Source organism: Cryptomeria japonica, chromosome 7, assembly GCF_030272615.1.
Source record: "Cryptomeria japonica chromosome 7, Sugi_1.0, whole genome shotgun sequence".
NCBI lineage: Eukaryota > Viridiplantae > Streptophyta > Pinopsida > Cupressales > Cupressaceae > Cryptomeria > Cryptomeria japonica.
This window is the reverse complement of record NC_081411.1, coordinates 248,040,761-248,065,901: the sequence shown is the minus strand read 5'-3', so window position 1 is coordinate 248,065,901 and position 25,141 is coordinate 248,040,761.

Here is a 25,141-nt window from a genome sequence, read left to right as displayed (position 1 = left end):
GGATACAAAAGTCCAAATCAAGTTTGGACCACATTGGACACTCTTTTTGGAAAGGAAGATAAAATGTGGCGTCACATTCTTGAAAATGAGATCAACTCATTAGATCCAAAAAGTTTTGATAACATTCAAGACTTCTTCACTAGGTTCAAGGACTTATTACTTCAGCTGAAAGGATGCAAAATTGACAAATCCAAGAATGAAAGCAAATTAATCCTTGCTATTCTATCAAAATTGGGTCCAAAATATGTTGTATTTGTCTCCACTTTTCACACAGTTAGGCTTACAATAGGAGCAACTTGGAAGATGCCCACACTTGATGCCTTCATTGATTCCTTGATACATGAGAAAGATAAGCTCATAAAGATGGGCACATTGAAAAATTCCAATGCTTATGTACTTGTTGTGGATGGAAGTGGAAAGAACAACTCCAAATCCAATCAGCAATCCAAAGGCAAAGGGAAGAAGGAACCAGATCCAAGAAAGGAAGGCAATCCCAAACCTCCAGATGGCTCTACCCGCTCAAAAGAAAAGAAGGACAAAAAGGACAAATCAAAGTGCAACTATTGCAACCGTGGTTACCATCCATAATCATCATGCATGAAGAAGACCATTGATCTCATGACACAAACACTTCAGCAAAACAATCTTAGTAACCTTATCCTAGAAGGTGCTAAGAAGACGCAGGAAGAAAAAGCACCAAAAACAAGAAACAATGCTCATGCATTGATTGCTATTCATCCTTCTTCAAATTCATGGATCATAAACACTGGAGCTTCACAACATATGGCAGCCGCAAACGTTGTTCTCTCTTCTTTGAAACCATATTCTGGTTCACCTATTCACTTGGGAGATGTATCTTTTGTAGCAACAACTGGAATAGGGAAGGTTGAGATGGGAATTGGAAGTTTTGAGAATGTCTTGAACATTCCAAAGGTTTATGTCAATCTTCTTTTTGTGTATCAAATGACACACACTGGCACCGGTAGGAGAGTTGAATTCACTCTAGATTCTATGAGCATATTTGACATTGAAGACAACTCCAAAATTGTTGTTGGTAAGACAAATCATCAATCTCATATGTACACTTTCACTGATTTTGTTGCTAAATCAGATTCCACTTTACTTCTAACATATGCAAATGATGAAATTGAGTTTGACATGAAAGATTTCATCATTTGAGCTTTAGATACATGCAACAATTGAGCAAACAAGGGATGGTGAAAGGCTTGCCTACCATATAATTTTTTGATGGAGTTTGTGAAGGTCGTGCTCTTGGAAATCATCCACAAGAAAAGTTTCCAAAGGGGATTGCATGGAGAACCTCCTCTCCTCTAGAGATTGTTCATAGTGATATGATGGGTCCATTTTTTGATCCTTCCATGAGTAAAGATAGACATGTCGTAACATTCATTGATGATTGCACAAGATACACTTGGGTTTATTTTGTCAAATTCAAATCTGAGGTGTTTGAGAATCTCAAGATTTTCAAAGCCCATGTGGAGAATCAATCAGAAAAAATAATCAAGATCCTCCACATAGATAATGGAGGGGAGTATGTCAATAGTGATGTTCAACATCTTTGTGATGAAGTAGGAATACAGTTGCAGAACACAATTCCTGACACTCCGCAACAGAATGGGGTAGCTGAGAGGAAGAACCGATCATAGAAGGAGATGGCTAGTTGTATGTTGCATGATAGATCTCTTCCCTCCAAATTATTGGCTAAAGCAATCAATTGTTCTTCATACATACAAAATAGATCTCCTCATAAATTTGTCATAGAAAAGACACCTTTTGAAGCATGGAGTGGCATGCAACTGGAAGCATGGAGAAGAGGAAGGCTTTGGGGCCTCAAAGAAAAGAATGCTTCTCTGTTGGATACCCAGATGGTGTAAAGGGCTATAGATTGTTAGATCTTTCAACAGAAACACTCTTAATTCAGAGTAGTGTCTACTTTGATGAAAGTCCCATACATGCATCTCAGGAGCCATATTCCAGTACTTATTTGCTTCCTCCTCTTATAGATCTCAAAGATGATACATGCAATCATTCATATTTGATTTATGATACATCTGAATCTGATCCAGATGAACTTGAGCATGCTTGTGCAGATCCAGATGCAGTTCCTAATTGGGCTTCTAGTGATGATTCAATATCTCCCATGAGAAATCAAAGGACTAGGAGCTTGGCTGATATATATGATGCCCCTCATGTACTTTCAGCTACATATCCCATAATGCCAATGCATGCCTGTATGATCCTCAGACTTATCCAGAAGTTGTAGGGAATCCTCTTTGGGAAGCAACCATGGATGAGGACTACAATTCTCTCATTGAGAATCACACTTGGGACTTGGTTCCACTTCCACCTGATTACAAACTTGTAAGGTGCAAATGAGTATATAGAACAAAGAAATCAGCAGATGACCATGTAAGTAGATATAAAGCAAGGTTAGTAGCCAAAGGCTTTCAACAAGTTCATGGAATTGACTATGATGAAACTTTTGCTTCAGTGGCAAAAATGGACTCCATTCGGTTGGCTCTTGCGATTGCAGTAGCAAGAAGGTTGGAGATTCATCACATGGACATGAAGAATGCATTTCTTCATGGTGATCTCAAGGAGGAGATCTATATGGAGCAGCCACAAGGATATGTACAGAATTCCTCATTGGTATGCAAACTCAAGAAGTCACTCTATGGCCTCAAGCATGCACCTAGAGCTTGGTATGCTAAAATGGACTCTTATCTTTTGTCTCAAAATTTCATGCAATGCAAATCTGATCCAAATGTTTATATGATGAGAACATCTAACTCTCTATTTCTTATAGTCCTTTATGTATATGATCTACTAATAACAGGTGATTTAGCCAAAACCATTACTACCATTAAAACTGCTTTGCATGACATATTTTCATGACATACATGGACCTCCTCCACTTTTTCCTTGGTCTTGAAATTAGGTAGAATGAATCAAGAGTAACAGTTTCTCAATCCACCTATGCAAGAGATCGCTTGGTTTGATTTCAGATGAGTGACTACAAGCCAGCAACCACACCTTTCCTATCAGGGGTAAATCTTGAGGATGACAAGGACACACTAGGTGGATTCCATACTATACCCTTAGCTTGTGTGGAGTCTTCTTTATCTCACTCACTCTCATCCTGATCTCTCATATGCAGTAGGTGTTGTTTCCACATACATGCAAGAGCCACATGAGCTACATTGGAAGGTTTCCAAATGTATTCTTCGATATGTTTGAGGAATCATGAGCTATAGGATTCATTATCCCACATGATGTATACCTTGTATCTTATTTGCTACACTGATTCTGATTGGGTTGGTGATCACATTGATCATAAGTCCACTTCAGGCTATATCCTTAGCTTGGGATCCAACCCCATTTGTTGGTCTAGTAAGAAGCAATCTGCCATTGCTTTGTCATCTGCAGAGGTTGAATATAGAGGTGCAGTCAATATTACCATTCAGGTTATTTGGTTGCAAAATTTTCTCACTGAGCTTGGTATCCTTTTTCATCATCCGATAGTCATTTGGTGTGACAACCAAAGTACATTGAAGTTTTATAGAGATCAAGTTCAACGTCAACACACCAAACATATTGAGGTTCACTAGCACTACATCCGAGGTTTGATCCATGATGGAGTTGTGGATTTATAGTATTGTTGCACTTCTCACCAAGTTTCCAACATCTTCACAAAGGCATTCACTGAGCAAAAGTTCCACTTCCTCCGAGATCTTCTTGGGTTGAAGGAGACTACAATACTGTAACCTTCATGCTTAGTTAGCATCTATTTTGAGGGGGGTTTTCTTTCCATTGGGTTTTCCCTCTATCCTCATTTCTTTCCTCTTCTATCTCTCTAGTTAGACTTAAGGGGGGTGTTAGAATTAATTTACAGGACATTTCCATTCTTGTTGGCATTAGGTTTTAGTTACCTGCATAGATAATGGATCATAATCAGTCAATAATTGTTAGCCTCAATCTCCTCCACTCACGTGAATTTAACACAATAGTCTAACTCAGATTTCTTGAGTTACTTCCACAAAGTGTGGATCTAAACACAACAAGGCATATGCTCATATGCCTTTATTATTGTATTTTTCTTTCAATTAATATATACTATTTTTATTTTCTGTTTATGCTCTGTATTTTCTGTTCTTTGCCTGCAAAGTTGTCTTTCTCTTCTTTCTACAGATCAATACTGCTATAGTTGTAAATTTCACAATAAGTGATAGTCATTAGTTGAATTGGGGTGGAGGGTGTGCATTCATCTCATCAATCTCCACTGCAGAATTAAGGTGAGTTGGCATATAAATTCATTGTCAAATATTTAAAAAATAAATCACGCTAGTTGTTAATGAAAGGGAGAGAAACCCAAAGATCATATGTGAGCACACTTTTTAACTTCGATAAAACAAAACAGAACAATGGATCTGGGCACTCCTCGAATCTCAGTTATATCTTCCTGGCGTCCCCAACATCTTGTTACTTCTTTTAATAGTGTTTTGTATTTAGCTATCAATGTTTTTCCCAATCAAACATTTCAACAAACCATTCCAAGTAATTAAGAATGTCAAGATTATTTACATTAATTGTATATTGCAATCTTACACTTAAAAATTCATTATGTGATTTATTGAATATATATGTGATTGTAGTTTTAGACAATCAACAGAATAGTGGACAACATAGCTTACCATAACCATACACCAGAAACAACAGATGCAATGCAAATTGGAGATGGTAAAAAAATCTAAAATAATTTTTTAACAAATTTGAAGATTAAATTTATAAATTAATTTATAACTAAAGTGTGTAATGTATAGGTTTGGATGACATTAGAATGGATGATCATGATCAACACTATTACAAACAATTTTCTATACTAATGGTTGGGGAGGAAAGAGATTGTTTCAATGCGTAAATTTTATTACCTTCCACTTTAAACAATGAGAGCATGGAGGGAGTAGTGTGAAGGTTCACAATAGACAGTTCATTTGTATATTGTAATTTTGACTTATAAATCATATATGTACATCATTTTTTCTTCTATATAATTACAAAGGATTAGAAATTTGTAGAGCCTCTCAGAGTTTCAAGCAAACATAGCTTAACATCTCTATTTTTTTGTACTTTTTAAAGTAAATTTAGAATGTAGTTGTTAGTGATTACCTCGCTCTCAATGTCATAATTAAGCAAATTTAATCATATTATTGACATGTTTTTTAATTTACACTTTTATGACTAGAAATATAGGTTAGCAAATTTTATTCAACCTTCTCAACATTTAAATGGTTTAGCTCTTATAAATTCATACTTTTTTATGCTTAGGGATTGTGATTCCATCTAAGTGCATGAATATTTGTCACCAAACATAGGTCCCAACATAATTTCATTTGGGTTATTATTGTCACCATATAATTGTGTCTGTTAGTCAATTACATTACAAAGTTATTGATTTATTATTCAAATAAGACCAAAAATAAACTATTTCAAGTGTCTCATTCAATAACCTATTTTTTGTTTTAGTGTTGATTTGCTTCATATACATAATGAATAGTTTTGGGAGGTGGCAAAATTATTTAACGGCAAAATTCTTTCTAAGTGTATAATAGAAATTTTCGATAACATTTGCTTTAACAACTAACGTAAAACCGTATGTGGGTTTAGGCAGATGTCAATTATATATTCTATAAACAAAATTTAAGTTTAGATTTACCAATCGACGCATCGTTTGATCATTTATGCCTTTTAGCGTTTCAAATACTAGTAAGAACTCTTTAAATACGGACCCTCTAAGACTGATCATCGCAATGTATTAAATCATATCAGTTTTATATTTCATATTACCTGTGCTGAATTTTCTATCCTGTCAGTTTTATTTAGTTTTTTTTTCCTAATTTCGGTGTCAATGGAAGGCAAGGTGATTTTAAGCAGTTCCGACGGTCAAGTATTCGAAGTAGATATGAAAGTGGCCATGATATCGCAAATCTTAAGTAATATGTTAAAGGATACAGGGGATACAGGTAGTGAGACTCCCATCAAATTGGCAAATGTTTCCAGTAGAATTTTTAATCTTATTATCGAATACGGCAAATACCATGTTGAAGCCCAAAAGTCGGATACAAGCGAACCAACTGCGGATTTGAAGAAACGGGTTAGGGAGTTGGTAGCTGATGATAAAGATACTCTCTTCCAGTTGATGATCGTATGTTTCATTGTTTTACTGCTTCTCATGAAAAACAAAAAGCATTGCTCTCTTAAACCTTAGCTGCGTTATTTGCTGCTTTTTTCTCCTCACATGATTTATTCAAAAATTGTTTTGTGCAGGCAGCAAATTTCCTTCACATTCAGAGTCTTCTTGATTTGTCATACCAGATTGTGGCTGAGGACATTGCAGCATGTACAGACCAACAAATGATTCGCCAAAAATATAACATAGAAAATGACTATAGTCCTGAAGAGGAGGAAGAGGTTTTAAGGCTGCATAATATATTTGAATGATAGTTTCGAGTTTGACACAGAGTAAAGTTTTTGAATTTGAATCTATATTTAATATGAAAACCAATTAAAATGATTCTTTATTTTGAATTGGAATATAAAATAATTCATACAGTATTTATCCGTTTTAATATATATATATATATATATTTAATATTTAATATTTCAAAATACTTGTTTGAGATGCATTTATATATTCATTTTTGTAAAATATGTCATGTAAAATGATATTACATTTAAAATCTATAGAAATATTATTTAAAAATATTAATGAAATTAAAAAAATATATATTTTAAAAAGAAATAGTTTTAAATGATATTTGCACATGTGTAGATATTAATAGTTTTTTTCCACAAGCAAATGCGCTCGAAATTCTACTTATAAAAATAAGGATGTGCTACTTTATAGATTCTTCCCTCAACAAGACTTGATCACTTGTGGGCTCATTAAGAACCTTTCAATATCACTAGTAGACCAAGGGCCTACCGACTAAATACACTCAATTTTTAGGAGATATGTGTGCAAAGCTCTCTAAATTTATTTTCAACAATTTCTTAAAGCCTTCATCACCTTTAGACTTAGGTGGCTAGTGATTTTTTTAATCATAGTCAACTTTAGATTTTAGTGCTAGGTTCTCTTCTATGTGCTCATTGTAGATCAAACTTACTTTAACTATATTTCATGTTATTTTTCCTAATACTTATTAAATTTAATCATTTTACCATAGTTAACCTAGTCCATTTAGATGTATACTTGTCTATGAGTTTCATAACCTACTATTTTGAATCAGAGATTCATGTAAGAAGAAGTTACCAACTTATGATTTCTGATATTTTTACTAATGCAGATATTGGGCCTTAGTTGCATGTCTACTTGTTCCCATTATGAAACTTAGGAGAGTAACTATCTCTTAATCCTACTCCTAGCTTTCCTTAAATACTTGAAAAAATCTCCTCTTGTGATTCTCTTGATGTAGATAACCCTATGATTCAAGTGTCTAATAAAATATTAAAATTATTAGGGATGACATAGTTAACCTAGTCCATTTACATGTATACTTCAATATATCGATCGTTTTGCATAAAGGAATAGAATCCTAACACCTATCTCTCCCTTAAGGACAATAGTTAGGACTACTCATCTTATAATGTTATAAGAGGAATTGGTATATTCATACTTAATTGATTAGTTTATATGTCCCTTTCCCCATCATTTTATTTTGGTGAACTTGATGTGTCTTATGGTTGTATATTCCTCTCATTTAATGCAATCTTTGATGAAATTTATTTCTTATGTTCTTTCACTTAAGTAGGTGGTTAATAAATTTCATAATTGTATGACATATTAGATTTAGAAAACATCTAATATGATAAAACTAAAAAAAGAAAGTAGAAACCTTTCTCTCATTATTCTAGCTTTCTTCTTTCCACTACTTTATAGGAGCATGTGTGTTTTTGGAACTTGTACTTGTCTATGAGTTTCATAACCTACTATTTTGAATCAGAGATTCATGTAAGATGAAGTTACCAACTTATGATTTCCGATATTTTTACTAATGCAGATATTGGGCCTTAGTTGCATGTCTACTTGTTCCCATTATGAAACTTAGGAGAGTAACCATCTCTTAATCCTACTCCTAGCTTTCCTTAAATACTTGAAAAAATCTCCTCTCATGATTCTCTTGATGTAGATAACCCTATGATTCAAGTGTCTAATAAAATATTAAAATTATTAGGGATACCCATATTGGATAATTTGTTTGGGTTAGATGAATTGGAATTCAATACTTTAGAAGATGATGTATTAGGATAGGAGAAGTAGACAACATGAATTTCTCAATTTGGTGATGCAAATAAATATTTGTGATATAGATGAAATGTAGAGATTACGGAGATGGTTTGGTGTTAATCAAAGTGTTGAGGAAAAGATGGCATCTCCTTATGAAAGGTAGAAGAAAGATAACCAATTAATATTTTCAGGAGATGAATAGTATCATTATCCTAACTATTGCTATGTATTGAAGATTGATGGATGAGTTATATAAGGTTATGGGTTCTTGGCAATTAGGATAGATGGATGGGTTATATAAGGTTATGGCTTCTTGATACTATTCATCTTGATCCACAAGACCCAATATCATCATAGGGTTCATATTTTAGTTTATAATCAAGGACAAAATAATCTTCACCATTATAAATTAACGATTTTTTTATTAGACTGGGGAAATTATCAATGTAAGAGGGTAGAAATATTAAAAAAACTAGATTAAGATGGATGATAGTGTTGGCCCAAGGTTTGTCGCAAATCCTTGAGGGCAACACTAAAAAAACAAGGGGATAAAGGTATTAACCTTCCAACAATCCCCCTCCTCCCAGAATGACAGAGGGATTTGAACTTATGACTTGAGCTTTGATATCACTTGTTGGCCCAGGGTTTGTCATTGCGCCAAAAGATCAACCTATTAACACTTGATACAAACACTAGAGATAAACAAACCATGGGAAGTAGTTAAGCCATGGCACAAATCTTTGAGTGCGTCATTGAAAAACCAAGGGGACAAGGGAACCAACCTTCTAATAGATAGGATATTATAGATCTTGGGATTTGAATCTAAATAATGGTTTCCCTATATATTTATGAATTAGATTTATTAAAGCTAGTGGGTACTAGTTTCCATCACTGCTGAGACATGAAGATGAGAAATTAAATAGTCTCTTATTTTTGAATTTTTGAATCTTTTCTAGATTTCTTGAATTTTTGAATTTTTTCAAGATATCTATTGAATAATAGAAACAAGGAAATTTGGTAAAAGACTTTGCTTATATTCCACATTCTAGAAGATGGCTTAATTTGACTCGTAACTGGTTGAAAATTATCGACTTGCTCCAAATTCAATAAGAAGCTGGTTGTAGTTGCTTGACTAAAACCGAGAAAAAGCTAGTTAAATCCATTTACAAAACAGTAGTTACAATTAATTCAAACTGTTTGTGCAGAGCAATATATAATCCTGCATTTATTTCATATAAGAAAAAGTAGAAGGTTAGAAGAGTGTGGATAAAAATCAACAACCGAAGGTGTTTGTTATTACAATTTTGATAAGCAGATGCCAAAGAAATTCAGTCATGACGTTAATGGGAGACTCCTTGGGTTCAGCCACGTTTCACAAAATTGAATATATAATAAAAATGATGAAAAGCACGTACATAGAATTGTATTGTACATGAATATATTGCTTTAATATCGCCATCAAGAGAAACCTAGAACCAGGTGAATTGGTAAAAGAATTTGCGTATGCTTGAATTTAAATTTCGAAGGATGTTTGTAAACTGACTTGTAATTGGTTGTAGTTTCTTGAATCCTTGCAGAGCCATATAATCTCGTGTTTATATTATTTATAAAATCTTTGTGGGTTCTTTCCTGTCAGTATGTCTTTTGAATCCATTGTAAAACAAAAATTGAATATATTAATAAAAAATAGTTTAGTGGCATGTCCACTTTTATTGAGAAAAAAAATAAAACTAAAAGTTAAGAATTATAAACAATAAGATCTAATTATTGAAAAATTGAGATACTTAATGCTAATAAGTGAAAGGTGTATAACTACTTTAGTGGTTTGTGATGAATCTCATAAATTTTATATTGCATGTTATTTTTTATTAATAAAATATAATTTATATAGACTTGTAAACATTAATTTTCTGTTTTTCAAGATCAATATCATACTGTTGATTAATCATTCATTATACTATGGTTTAAAAGTCTAAAAGTCCAAATTCTCATTCTTTCTCCAACTCCCAATCCCCCTCAAGGAAAGCTAAACAAACACACTCAAAAAATTCAAAAAATTCAGAAATAAGAGAATATTTAATTTCTTGTCTTCGTACCTTAGTAGGCTTTAGATGGAAACCATTACCCACTAGGCTTAAAAAATATATGCCATACAAACATAGGGAAACCTTTATTTATGTACAAATCCTATGATCTACCAATTTATCCATTAGAAACTTGTCTATATATCCTATCATCCATCCTAATCTACTTTTTTAAAATAATTATTCTCTCTTACTACTCAAATGAAATTTAAATACTTGTTTTATGATGGTGATGATGATCCTACCCTTATTTACAAATTCAAGTATAGATCAATATTATTAAAACCTTAGCAACATTTATTCATCATGATAGAAACTTCAAGGGATGTTGGAGGATGATAGTGAGTCACAAACTAATGATTGGCTTGTACCTCTCCCTAAGGTGTTCGGTATGATTCATGTTATTCTCACATTTCTTCAATTAAGCTTGAAATTTGAGTTTTATCATTCAAGTTATGTGATTCATGCTTTCTTGGGTTAATCAATGCTTCATATTTGATCATTTAATTTAGGGTTTACTTGAATACACTTGAGTAGGACTCCTAAACCATCCTTTTGCAAGAAAATGATCAACATGATACATATGGTTGGTTATAAGAATGAAACTTAAAAGCCTAAAGTTGTTGTGCATCCTCATTCTAATGTCCATAAACCTCAAAATAAACCAATGACTATTATTAAAGGTGGTAGTAGTGTTAGAAATTATTTGTATTATACAAAAAATATCACACAAATTGATGAAATGAATCAACAACACTACAATGCAATTACTCACACATACGACACAAGTTCAACAATAAACAACCTAGTCCTATCCAAGTTGTTCCTTCTCTTCCTACTTCTCAACTAGTGCTCCCTCCTACACCTGGTAATCCTAAACATATTGGAAATTAATTTGATCTTGTTGAACAACTTTGAGCTACTCCCACCAAGATATCCCTTTGGGAGATAATTGAAACCTCACCAGCATTCCATGTAATTCTTCAAGAAGCTTTAAAGAAGATAGATATTCAATCTTCTATGAGACCTAATGATATGACTTATTTGCTAGAATCTTGGATGCAACTAAATTTTATATCGTTTTCTCTCAAAATGAGTTGCCTCCTATAGAAGCACAAATCCAATGTGATCATCTCATGATTATTGTTCTTATCAATGGTATTGTTATAAGACAAATTCTAATGGATAATGGATTTGATAATAATGTGTGTAGCATTGAATTTTTCAAAAAATCAATATGGATACTTCTCTTATTCAACTTGATTCTCTTTTTATTCATGGCTTTGACAATGTTGGTAGACAGTCAGTAGGTACAATAGCTTTTCCTATCAAGTTAGTTCCTACTATTTTACCTACACCTTTTTATGTCACTCTTGATACCCTCACATATAAACTTCTTGTAGGAAGACCTTAGATTCATTCTATGGAACCAGCCCCTTCAACTATTCATTGTAATATTAAGATTATTTATGAAAATGAGATGTATAATTTAGAAGTTGATAAGAACTTACAAAGTTACTTGCAAACTGAACCAAGAACTTTATTTCATTTAAAGTCTTATATCCTTCTCCAATTAAAATAGATGCACCATCTCCTTTTGAAGATACCCCTTCACCCAAAAGATACTGTTAAAGGACGATTGGGGATCATTATATTTTACATCTTCCATTGTGAGAGAATCTAAAATCTCTAATAGAACCTAAGAAGAAATAGGATAGTAGAGTAGTACTTACAAAAGATACTTCGTCTACGCAAGTTCATAACAATTAGGTTGTGTAATGTAGGAAAATAGGGTTTATAAGCTTAGGCATTCAAACTAGAGCTATTTATCAAACATTACATTGGAGAGGAGTGAGATCAATAGATTCAACATCAATTATGTGAAAAGAGTTGAATGTTGATTAGAGTCCACCCCTCTTTATTTTGGGGGTTGAATTAGAAACTATAAAGATGAAAGTTGAATACTACATCTAGCGATAAATATGGAAAATTGATGTAATTTAATATACACAAGTAGTTGGCGATTTTATATGAATTTATAAGCATATATATCAAAAGAGGAAGATGGATAGAACCTATGAATAGAATTTGAGCTTGAAAAATTGAGACAATGGAGCTTTGGGTGACCCTATCCCCAGAATGTTTCCTGCAAACAAAGTTAACTATTCTAGAAATAGAATGATGCGCAAAATCTACCCTAGAAGTTTCATGGTAAATTCATCAAATAAAGGTGTGTGAAGTGACCCTATCCTTCACTTTTGTGTTTGTAAAAGTTGGATCTAATTGACTCTAAGCACTCTTCTTGGTTTTAGATTTATAGCTCCAAAAATTGTAACTTGAAAAAGAGAGAAAGATGTTGGGAATAGGGGTTTTCCTATTTCAATCCTTGGGTTTAAAATTAGCCCTATAATTCAATTTAAATTGAAATTGAAATGCTTGATTGAAATGATTTATTCAATTCATTAAACTTTAGGATAAGTCTTCCATGTGTTGATGAAAAAGCATGGTAAATCACATAAAATCCACGATGAAATAATAATTGAAAATGTAATTGAAGATGCCTTGATGTAGCGTGTTCCTTATTAGACTATGATCTACTCTTGAAGTGTTTCTCTTGAGTTGGAACAATTTTAAGAATATGACAATAGAAAATGGTGAAATGAATTAGATATGATACCTTATATTGGGATCTCAAAGTAAAATCACATTTAGGTCAACATAGAATTATCATATTTTCACATAATGGATAATTTTGGAAAAGGTAAGACCAACTCTATGACGCCTTAAATACTCAACCAAAAGCCATTGAAAAAGATCACCCAGAGTGACCCTGTCCTAGCATAGTTCTGGTTGAGCTAACCCTCTCTTGACAAATTAGGCCTAAATTTTTAAGGATTCGAGACAATAGGATCTTAATGCCAGAAAAATAATTTATATGAAATGTTATAATGTTTGGATGGAAGAAATGCATTTTGATATTTGAAATGGTGTAGCACTCAAAATAAATTTAAATGATAAAGGATAAAGGGCACACCTTAAAATAAAGGCCCAAATAATAAAGTGTTGATGTAGTAAAATGAAATAGGACTTGTAGTATTAAATTAAATATTAATTTAAATTAATAAAGGTCCTAGAATGCATAGAGGAATCAGAAATACTAAAATGTGTGCTAAGAGAGCATAAAATTGGACACCCTAATTAAAGGTGTCAATTTATGATGCCATGAGTTTCTATTCCTGCTTCAACTAATTCTTTGTCAAACACTTCTTCTAGTTCATTTGTGTATAACATGTATGAGGCCCCACCACCTCTTTCAAAAATGGCATATCTTAGACAAGAGTGGATATAGAGCTAATGGTCATGGCATAAATGAACAAGGGATTAAAGTTCCTTCAGATAACTACACACATGAATCATCATTTGGACTTGGATATAATCCCTCAAAGCCCACAAAAGAATCATATAAACCATCTCTCAATGTGAATGTTCTTTATTCTTTCAAATATCTTTCTCTTGTCAATGACACCTAATTGATGTTATTTTTTATCAATTCTACCATACCTTCATTTGACATCTTTTCTATGGATGATTCCTTAGCTGATTTCTTAGGAGTTAATGATAATATTTCTAATATCATCATAATCATGAATTACCCTATTATTTAAATATTGAAGCATACTTTGGGAAGATGTTGAATTACCAAGTGGTACTATGGAAATGAATCAAGAACTTCCTCAATCAATGGATTTTCTTGAACAAAATAAAATTCTCATAGGAGAGACTATTGATGTCAAAATAGATCCTCATAATGGTGAAAAAGTTATTAAAATTGGAAAATTCTTGGAAGTGATGAAAAACATGATCATTTTTATCTTTCAAATGATTTTACCAAACCCTTTCCTTGGAATTATTTAGACATGCCTAGCTTTGACCCTAAATTGTCACTCATAACATTGTATTTCTTCTCGATGCTGAGATTGTTAAATAAAAGATTCAAGAAAGATGAATCCCAAGATCACATTTGTAGTTAAAGACAAGATTGATAAACTCTTAGAAGTTGGATTTATTCATCCTATTAACTATTCAACTTGGATTCAAATATAGTTGGAATGGCTAAACCAGATAATAAGATAATAATGTGCACTAATTTCTGAGACCTTAACAAAACTTCTTTCAAAGAGGGCTTTCCTCTTCGAAACATTGATATGATAGTCAATTTCAGAGTTGTTCATGTTTTATTATCCTTGGACCTTTATGGATGGCTTTTCTAGATATGTTGTTGGCATTATACACTTAGATGAGAATGGTTGATGTTGTCATTGATGGCAACTACCTAGTAACAAGGTTCAACAAGGTTTCACAGCTTCTACCAGCAACAGTCTTCACCAAGCAACACCAACATCTGTCTACATCGGTAACAAATTATACTAGAAGTCCAAGCCGACATGGAAATAATATTGTTTATGTGATAGGCATTGTAATGTAATATTATATTTTTATGACCGACATGATGTATTGTAAAGACTCATATATGTATGAGATCTTGTAGGTCATTTGTAATGAAAGAAATTATGTATGTAGGTATGTATGTAAGCAGTATATGAGAGCGAATAATTGTATATTCATTTTGATGTGTTTATCTTGAGAGTGAATAAGAGAAGAGAAGAGAGAAGACGATTCTGTGTAAACAAAATCATTCACCAGCAAGGTTTTTGCAGAGGTATCAGACAGAGCTTAAACTGGTACAGAATCTAGCATTGCAGATGCTATTTTGAAGCAATACATTGTTATTGGATTTAACCATACAATTGTAGTTAGTGGGACTCCATTTTTTGAGCACTGATCTCTAGGCAGTTGGCCTTCCTACATGTGTAGGCCCCTATTGTACTAAGTATTATTTATTCATATTGACTAGTGAGTACATATTGTGGGTCACAAATCCCACTGAGGTTTTTCCCTTACCAGGTTTCTTCGCCAAAAATATTTGTGTTATGGTGTGCATTGATGCTCATTCTTTTGTTTCTCTTTACTACATTATTATTTGCTTACTAGTATATTAGTTTGGGTTGTAAAGTTGCAAATAAGTTTAAATCTTTCATCCAGTGATTAGACACTAATTTACCCCTCCTCTTAGTGTCTTTGGGACTAACCAAGTATCTAACAATTGGTATCAGAGCCTCCTCCTCTATTTGCAAAAGCCTAACAACTTGAGGAAGATTCTGAAACTGATACTGATGGAAATTTTGAGACAACAGTTGGAAGGAGCTCTTGAAGATTTTGATGCAGAAAAATTGAAGAATATCAAACTAAAAGATGATCTTATATCTACTCAAGAATTCATCAAAGCACTTCAAGAAAACTTGGTCATAGCAAAGAATAAGGGAAAAGAATTACATGTGCAACTACAAAACCAAGATGATGAAGAAAAAGAAACTCTAAGAGATATTGCAGAGAAACTGAGACAAGAGAACAGTAACATGAGGAATGAGATGCAATATTTAACTATGAGACTATGTAAGGATAATGAAGATACAAAGAGGAATGAGGAATATTTGGCCAGAAGACTTGATGAAAGATCAGATGAATCTCTAAGGCTTAGTTATGAAAATGATATGCTTAAAATAGTTTTGATTCACATGCAACATGACAAAGAGGAACTTATGAGACAAGTTAGTACTTTGGAAATTGAGTTGATCACTGCAAATGAATACAAATACAAATTCAAGAAGAGTTCAGACAAGCTTGATGATATGCTAAAAAGTCAAAAACCTGATGGAGAAACAATTGGAATTGGATTGGAACATGAAGAAATTTTTGGAACTGCAAACAATCATGATCACAAAACACCGATAAGGAAACCTAATACTTATAAATTCAATGGAAAATGCTTTAATTACAACAAATTTGGTCATAGAGCAATTCAGTGTAGATTTAGGAATAATCAGAATACAAACTTACCCACTGGTCAATATTTCAAATACAATAAACATGGTCATAACTCAGACAATTGTAGAATGAATGTGAAATGCTATATTTGTGGTAGATTTGGACATCTATCTAATCAATGCAAAACTCAAACCAGTCAAGGTTATGGAAAATCTATTAAAAGAAACAATGTAACCTATTACGCATGCAACAAGAATGGACATATTGCAAGATTTTGCAGAATTAAGATTGTACCAATGAACAAAAAAGGATCTAATGACAAAGACAAAGAAAAGGTGAATGAAATCAAGAAATAATTGACTGAACAATTGGTCAAGAAGAGAGATCAGAGGAATGATGAATCTGTCTCTGCACCGACGGAATAGAGAAATCCTGCACCGGTAGGAGATTCTTCATCTAACTAAGGAATAATCCTTAGGGATAAGGAAACTAATTGAAGATCATGCATTTACCCTCAGTTGGTGGTAAGAAGCCATATTTCTTCCTTACCGACACATATGTTGAGTATTCACTTCATCGACGAAGCATTTATTGCGGTTGTAAGTTAAATTTTTTGTTATAAAGCACTTAAATTTCTCATTTCAACTCACCAAGTATTCAAGTATTTGAAGAGAGAGAAAGTTGAGCACCGACATTCTAGAGGTGAAGCAACAAAGGTTTTTTAGGGCATCCAAGGTTTTCACTTGCATTCGACAATCAAAGGTATTTATCTTAAGAAATGGCTTCTACATCCTCTGTTCCTGAATTCATTGCAAACCCTACTATTGTGGAAAATATCAAGAGTACTAAACCTATCTTCAAGATAATCCCTAAGATAGAAAAGTTGGATGACTCCATTGGTGCATTTTCAAAAATTCCGAAGCGAGTCCCATTTGCTAAAGACCCTAGTGCATACATTCACTGTAACATTGAAGATTTAGGGTCCAAGGATATAAAGAACATGTTCATGAATGTTATCACTGACAAACAAGGTATAGTCAAACTAGAACAAAAGGTTGTTGAATATTTAGGGTTCATTGACATCCTTCACATGCCTGAATTTTCATATGAGATTGTCCGTTATGTTCTTAACGGAGTTAATGGTGAATTTTTGTGGTTACACTCAGTTTTCCAAATCACTAAGGAAGAAATTAAGGTTGTTACTGGTTTACCTTCTATCGGCACTAGGCCTAATAAGAAAAAGAAAATTCCAAACAAAGAGGTTATGAACTTAACCGATGCAACATCAGATAATAGATCACTTAGGGTTAGCGATATAACGGATAACAATGTTAAATATGCAAGTATGGTTATTGGATAAAAAGTTGCTCATACTAATAGGCTAAATTATGTTTCAAGTTTATGCATTCATAGTGCCTATGAGATGATTATGAATAATGCTAAAATTGACATTTGTGAATGGCTAAAAGATGAACTTTTAGAAAATTTGGATAAAATTAAAGGTGATAAGAAGGGAACATTCAAGTTTGGGAATTTGATTGTATACTTAATGCTATATTTCTCAAAGGAGATTCCCGGTAATGGACACAAGGACTTTTCCTATGATATTTCTATTGGAAAACAGATTAAGAAGGCAATTGCCGACATAGGTTCAGATGGTGACAAACAGGTAAAAGAATACTTCAAGGACTTTCAAGCTAAAATGAGGCAAAGGGAAATGATTCCCCAGAGTATCGCTGACAAATATGACAAATAGTTATGCTTTTTGATTAAAAGAGATGAAGTATGGATGGAGGCAGTTATACCTAGAACTGTCTAGATAATAGAGATGGGTTATGAAGTGGACTCACACATCTTGGAATCTTATGCCAAGATACTCTTAGATGTTCCACCGGAACCGACAAAAAAGATCTTTGGTAATGTTGAAACTATTGAAAAAGGTGTTGAAGATCAGAAGAAAAGGAAGAAAAGAGACAAAGTAATAAAAGATGTTTCAAAGTTTGTTGAAGTTGTTAAAAAGGGATTGTTGAAACTTGATCCAATGAAAGGTGTTGCTAAACAAGAAAGAAAATCAGAACAGCAACTGGTAGCACATATTTCTCCTATGGCTACCTCATCCAATTCTGACAATGACAAGGATGTAGAATTCAAAAGGGTGGACAAAAAGATAAGAAGACCCTCACCGGCACCTGCTCCATCACCAAAGAAATCAAGAACACTTAGAAAGAAACAATAGGCTATGAGAGAGCCCAGTGGTCAGAAGAAGAAAGTCACACCAAAGAAGCAACCGGAACAAAAGGAACCTGACACTCTTTCATCGATAGAACTTATAAATGAAATAACTCAGGAAGGAAATCTCAATAATGTTAGTAAGTTCTATCATTCTTTTATTGATTATGATAAGGATACCATTGAGGAGAGCATTATTTTGTATCTGGATATATATATATATAAAGGTTCTTATTGAGGTTATATATGTTCTTCCTAATGATCTATACTTGAGACTCGAAGCAAAGAGAATGTCCATTATGTTGATAGATAAGTAACTTAAGGTTGAGGCTCTGTTAGCAGTTCATCCTATTAAGTCTAAGCAAGAAATAGATGATTTAATATCTAAAGCTAATAGGACTATTTTTGTGAGTGGTCACCGACAAGTTAGTCTTATGGTCGGCAAAGTAAAAGAGATTGCAGATGAAATAAGTGATAAGTGGGATATATTCTTTGTTGAGAAGGAGAAAAGGGAAGAGAAAGATAGACAGAAAGTTGATAAATCATTTACTAAAGTATATTAGATAGCAGATAAGGGTAAGACTAAGGTTGGCACTGTACCTGACATCACAGTTAAGGACAACTTATCGCCATCGGCATCGGAAACCCCACTGGTAGTAGCAAAGACACTGACAGAAATGCAAAATGAGCCTGAAAATATATCAGAGGAAGTGAAAGAAGATGATATTGATCTTGAGTCAAACATTCTATTCACAATTAATGTTGATACTCAGGACATCAATATTGTAATGGATAAGGAAATTGCAGAAGAAAAGAAATCTAAAGCTATAAATGTTGAGATCTCTGAATCATTGGTCAAGATTGTTAACACTCAACAGAATATTGAGATACTGACATAAGCAGAAAAAGAACCAGAACAAACACAATATGAACCGACAAAGAATAAGAATGATAATAAGATTGAAAATAAGGAAGAGAAAGTGGATTAAGAAGAGGTTAAGGTAACTGAACAGGTATCTGTAGAAGAAAAGAAAATTATTGTAGAACCTAGCACTCCTCCTAGTACTTCTAATGTGGGTTATAGACCAACAAATGTCATTGGTGTATTATTAGATTCCATAAAGAAGATAATAGAATGAAATGCCTTAGCATTTAAGTGTATTGATTATTCTTTACCAATTTTGCAGATGATTGCACCAACATGCAAGGTTGATCACATTGTTGGGTCTAAAGGTAAATTGGACACATTGTCCAAATTCATTTCTTTCAACATTTAAACTATAGATAAGATAAATGAGGACCATTCAGGAAAGATTTAATAAGGAGAAGGATGAATTCTTTGACAAAACAATAAAGGATTGTACATAATAGATTGATTCATTGCTACCGACATTGAATTTCATCATTTTCGAATACAAGGAATTGTGTAGGGAAGCATGCAAACCTCACCATCTAACAAAAGATATTAATGAGAAAATAAGGAAAATACAAAGAGATTGATGACATTGTTGACAATATGATTGGTTCTTCGGAACTCACATTAGTTTGGGATCCAGAGATGGCTATTTATGAAGAGAAGATTGAGAAATTGGAAAGAGAGAAAGCAAGGTTGAAGATGAAAACCTGGGAGTTAAAGAACAAAATTGGTCCTAGATTGGATAGTTTGTTAACACACCGGAATGAGCTATCTAAGGCAACTATTCAAGGGGATAGATCACCGGAGCAATAGATGCATTATCTCACCGATATGATCCAACAGATAGAGGCTGTAATTTTTGACAGTACAAAGTTTTTGCAAAGTCCTAACTTGGTTTTGGCAAACATTTTTTAGATTGTACATAACCGGCTACATGTTTCTAAGTAATTTTTTAATTTTTGATACTTTTTGACATCCTTTGTCATTGATGTCAAAGGGTGAGTAGTGTAATGAGAAAAATATACAGAAGGAGATCACTTGCTCAGGGGGAGCACTCTCAATTTTTGGACTTCAAATTTTGGATATCAGTTTTGATTCTTCTCATGAGTGTTGCCATCAATGCCAAATGGGGAGATTGTTGGCATTGTACACTCAGATGAGAATGGTTGATGTTGTCATTGATGGAAACCAACTGGTAACAAGGTTCGACAAGGTTTCATAGGTTCTACCGGCAACAAACTTCACCTACCAACACCAGCAGTCCAAGACAACTTGGAAATAATATTGTTTATGCGAAATGTATTGTAGTGTAATATTATATTTGTATGGCTGACATGATATATTATAAAAATTCATATATGTATGAGATATTGTAGGTCATTTTTAATGAAAGAAAGTATGTATGTAGGTATGTATGAAGCGATATATGAGAGCGAATAATTGTATATGCATTTTGATGTGTTTATATTGAACAACATTATGATAGTGGTTGTGCTAGTGAGGAAGATGAGGCCAGTGGAAGTGTAGATGAGGCTGATTATACTTATGCTCGAGGTAGTGAGAGTGAAAAATAGGACATTTGTAGCAAGCATGAGGTGAGCATAGAGCAGGAGGCTGAACGACAATGTGATTCTATCAGCGGTCATGAACAGGAACAAGGAGGGGTGAGTAACAAGGAGGAGTCATTATATGTTGGATTATCTTTATAATGCTTGATTAGTGCAAAATTGAATGTGACTCTTTGTCTTTGTTGGCTATGTGCAACAACAGGCTGATCACAAAAGAGAACATATTAATGGTAGGTTGCACTACTTTTGTCTCTTCCATTATTGTTCTGAAAATGGAGGTCGTTGGTTTTGGGATCTAGGGAGGCTTAATATGCATAGAGCCAGAGAACATCAACTACCATTTTTGGGGACTGCATGACGTAGTCATCAACAGTGTGGAAGTGGAAAGCATAATGTCGATCATAGGAAGAAATCACCATTGGAGTTGAAAAAGAGGGAGTCTAATATTGAATACCAAATGGGCGTATGACGTAGTATGCAAAAAAAGTGTGTCACTGACCGGGTCTATATGAAATATGGCAAGAAAACACGTGATGAGCTTCCTACCGAAGGGAAGGAAGAGATAAAGGAAGCAATGCAAGTGTACAATAGCAGTCCGATTAGGGAGGCGAGAAGGAAGAAGGTTTTAGAGTTACTGCAAAGAAAGAATATTGCAACAGTGGTAATTTTTTAGTTATCATATTTTTTTACAATTTACTAAATTCTTTTAAACATGTGAAGAATGACTTATTGAGGTATCCTATCCTGGTGCCTAGATTTTAAGTGATAGTGAAGGCCATGGTGAGGAGGTTCTATCATCAAAGGCTAATCGCGAAACAAACGTGCCAGTGAATGAGGCTACATCTGTTTCATTGGGGAAGCAAAAAAAGAGGAATGCTGCAAAAAAATCAAGGTGGGCTTCAAGTCATCAAACAAAAGAGGGTGCACTTGTTTTGTCGGGGAAGCAAAAAAAGAAGAATGTTGTGGAAAAAAGAAGGCAGACTTCACATCCTCAAACAAACGTGCTAGCCAATGATCATGAATGTGATTCATCGAGGAAGCAATAAAAGAAGAATGCTACAGAAAAAACAAGTCTGACTTCAGATGACGTGACACGTTTGTCATCGAAGGTGAATATCTGTTGGCTTGTCCATATGTGTGTTTTCATTACATGGTATGCTTTGCACTGCACTGTGCAGTATGTTGACTATTTCATCCATGTCATTGTAGGCTGATGGGGTTTGTGGAAGGAGCATGGACTGTCTTGTGGTATTGGATGACATAGAATGCAGTGTGCAAAAAAAATTAAGTCAAAAACCTCGGGCATCTGTTATGTATAAGTCCGTTTCGTCAAAGAAGCTGAAGGAGACGTCGAATGAAAAATTGGGTGCATACAGTGCCAAGAAGATTGTGGAGAAGTCTTCTGACTTGGGCCAAATGATGGATGATATGAGCAAAGAATAGTCAATACAGTTGCCTGATGACACCATGTGTACTTGTAGTGTTCCCAAAAAACCAAGTCCAAAATCTCAGACGTCTGTTAGGAGGAAGAAGGTGAAGGAGACGACAATTGAAAAATTGAGTGCATGCAGTGGCGAGACGATTGCAGAGCACTCTCCTCAACTGGGGCAGAGGTTGGAGGATAGCTGCAAACATGTAGTGCTATATCATGACATGGTGTGTTATACTATACAGTAACTATTTTTTTATGCAATTGGCCGCGTTATTGGACGAGAAACTTCAGAAGTCTATTTTGAGGGAGAAACTGAAGGAGACGGTGAATGGAAATTTGAGTGCATGCAGTAGTGAGAAGATTGCAGAGGAGTCCACTCAATTGGGGTAGACATTGGAGGATAAGAGCAGAGATAAATAGGTATTGTGCTCTTCTTTTGGATAATAGGCAGTGAGGGGCAGTGTTATACTGGAGCATTTTTTATGATGTTGTGGTTTGTGTCCATTATCTGTGTTCCTGTTTTTGCCTTAGTCATGTAAAATTCATCGACCTTGGTCTAGTACTATTCGTAGGCGTATGGGTTTAATGTGTACTTACACTCCTATACAATGTGTCATGTTTTGCAGAATAATCCGATAGAAACAAGCATTGAGAAAGAGTCTGAGGGAAATGATGATGGATGTACAAATGCAGACCATGACTGTGATGGGGGCAATGAGCCGGGAGAGATAGCTACTCTGGTACTATTGTATTGCATTGGCATGAATTAATTTGACTATGTTTGATCGAGATGTATAAAGAATTTTATTTAAGCGACCGTGTCCACTCGTTACTAATGCAGGCAACTGTGGAAGATAAAGAAGAGTGTTCCAATGAAGATGCTCATGATGTTGCTATTGGAGTTGAAGTCCACCTACTTCTGGATGGGGCAGTGGTTGGGGAAGGCATTTTTGATGGCCTGGGGAAGGGTGTAATGTGTCATACTATTTCACTCCCGCGACATTGTGCTAAAGTTTGCATCATCAAAGTTTTTGATGCAAATGCCCAGCTGCCTTTCCCAGGTCCTTTCATTGATGTCTTGTCGGATTCCCTAAACTCATGGGCAGTGTGGCCCATTGAAGACCTGGTCTATTCCCCACTCTTGGTAAGATTTGAAGATGACAAGATCCCTTCCTCCATCTTCTCATTCCATCCTTTACCTTATTTCAATGGAATGAAATAGGAAGCACTCGTATGATGTCATTTGTATGTGGCAGGATGAAGTTGGCGAAACTGTCCAACCACAAAAAGAGGATGTTAAACGTAGCCCTGTGATCAGATGGGTAAGTCGTAGGCTGCGATCACTTGGCATCATCCCTCTTGAGTTGCATAAGAATGAGAAGAAGTGTAAAGCATTTTATGGTGTCGTTAACTCCATTGCGCAATCTAGATAGTGGAGGCGATAATATTCTTTGATCATAGTTGTTGTTCCTCTTTCCAAATATTTAGAGCAAGATACTGTGGTGGAATTTCAGTCTTCATAGACTTTATTCAGATGGGATTTGGAGATGTTATATTGACATGGCTTTCACCTTAGCATAGTTTAAACCCTCTGAATTATTGTTTGTCTTAGATGAATTGTACATTATCATTCAACCTTTCCTACTATTTTAAGAACCTTTCCTGTTATTTTAAGCAAAATAACTATAAAGGCTTGATTTCTTTGACTCTTTCATGGTGATCCTGCACCATCAACTACCCTTTAATAACTTCACAAACCTTTCTTTGGTGTGCAACATTTTTAATAATGATAGTGGATGGTACAATAAAGTCGATGATAGTCGTTTACTGTTCAAGTTTTGTTCAAGGTCTCTTATATGTTGCATATGCATAGGTTTTGTTATTGTGTACCAATTGGGTCCCTGCAACTCTTTTATGTATACAGATGAAGCGGAATGTTTGATTGAAATTGTGAACCATGTGCTCTTTCCACTGTAGCTTGTCATAGTTGAATATACCATTGTTATTGTTTTCTTTTGAACACTGAATTTGAAATGAATTAACAACAAAAAAAAACCAAAAAAAAAAAAAACTATTAAAATACACCAGACTTCCGTTATAGTTTCATGGCATATGTGCAATAAGTTGGATGCAGGATGAGGATTGCTGACTGATGGAGTTATCTTCCCAAAACATGGATTCCCAATTGGCAGGTAACCTAGCACCGAAGTGCCTAGTTTAGTGAACATGTCAACTTTATCGAACATGTTAACTTTTTGTATCGTGCATAATGGTATTCATTCCCAAAAATGCAATAGATAGCAGTTCCTTTCTTGTTGGCATAAACTAATGTTTCCTACATTTTTTATGTTGTCTTGCCCACCTGTCTATAGATACTTCTTTTTGGTATTGTTTGCAGGCATGGCAATGGGAAGACCATGGACAGGAATTCAACACCTGGAACATCTATTCCGTAGAATAGAACACCTGCTACGAATTCAAAGGTGAATGGGATGGCCAGTGTTCTCACCTCTGACGATGGTTTAGGGAAGTTGGCAAGACAACTACCACCACCCTTTGCAGACTGGAACGATGGGATGGACACAATGAAGTTTGATGCCATGCAAGAAGAACTGCTAACGCAGAAGGTCAAAATTGCCCATGTTGAAAATGAAAGGCTGAAGGGGATTGTTTCAGATCTTGAATGGAGATTCACTGAAGTGAAAAGGAGATGCACCAAAA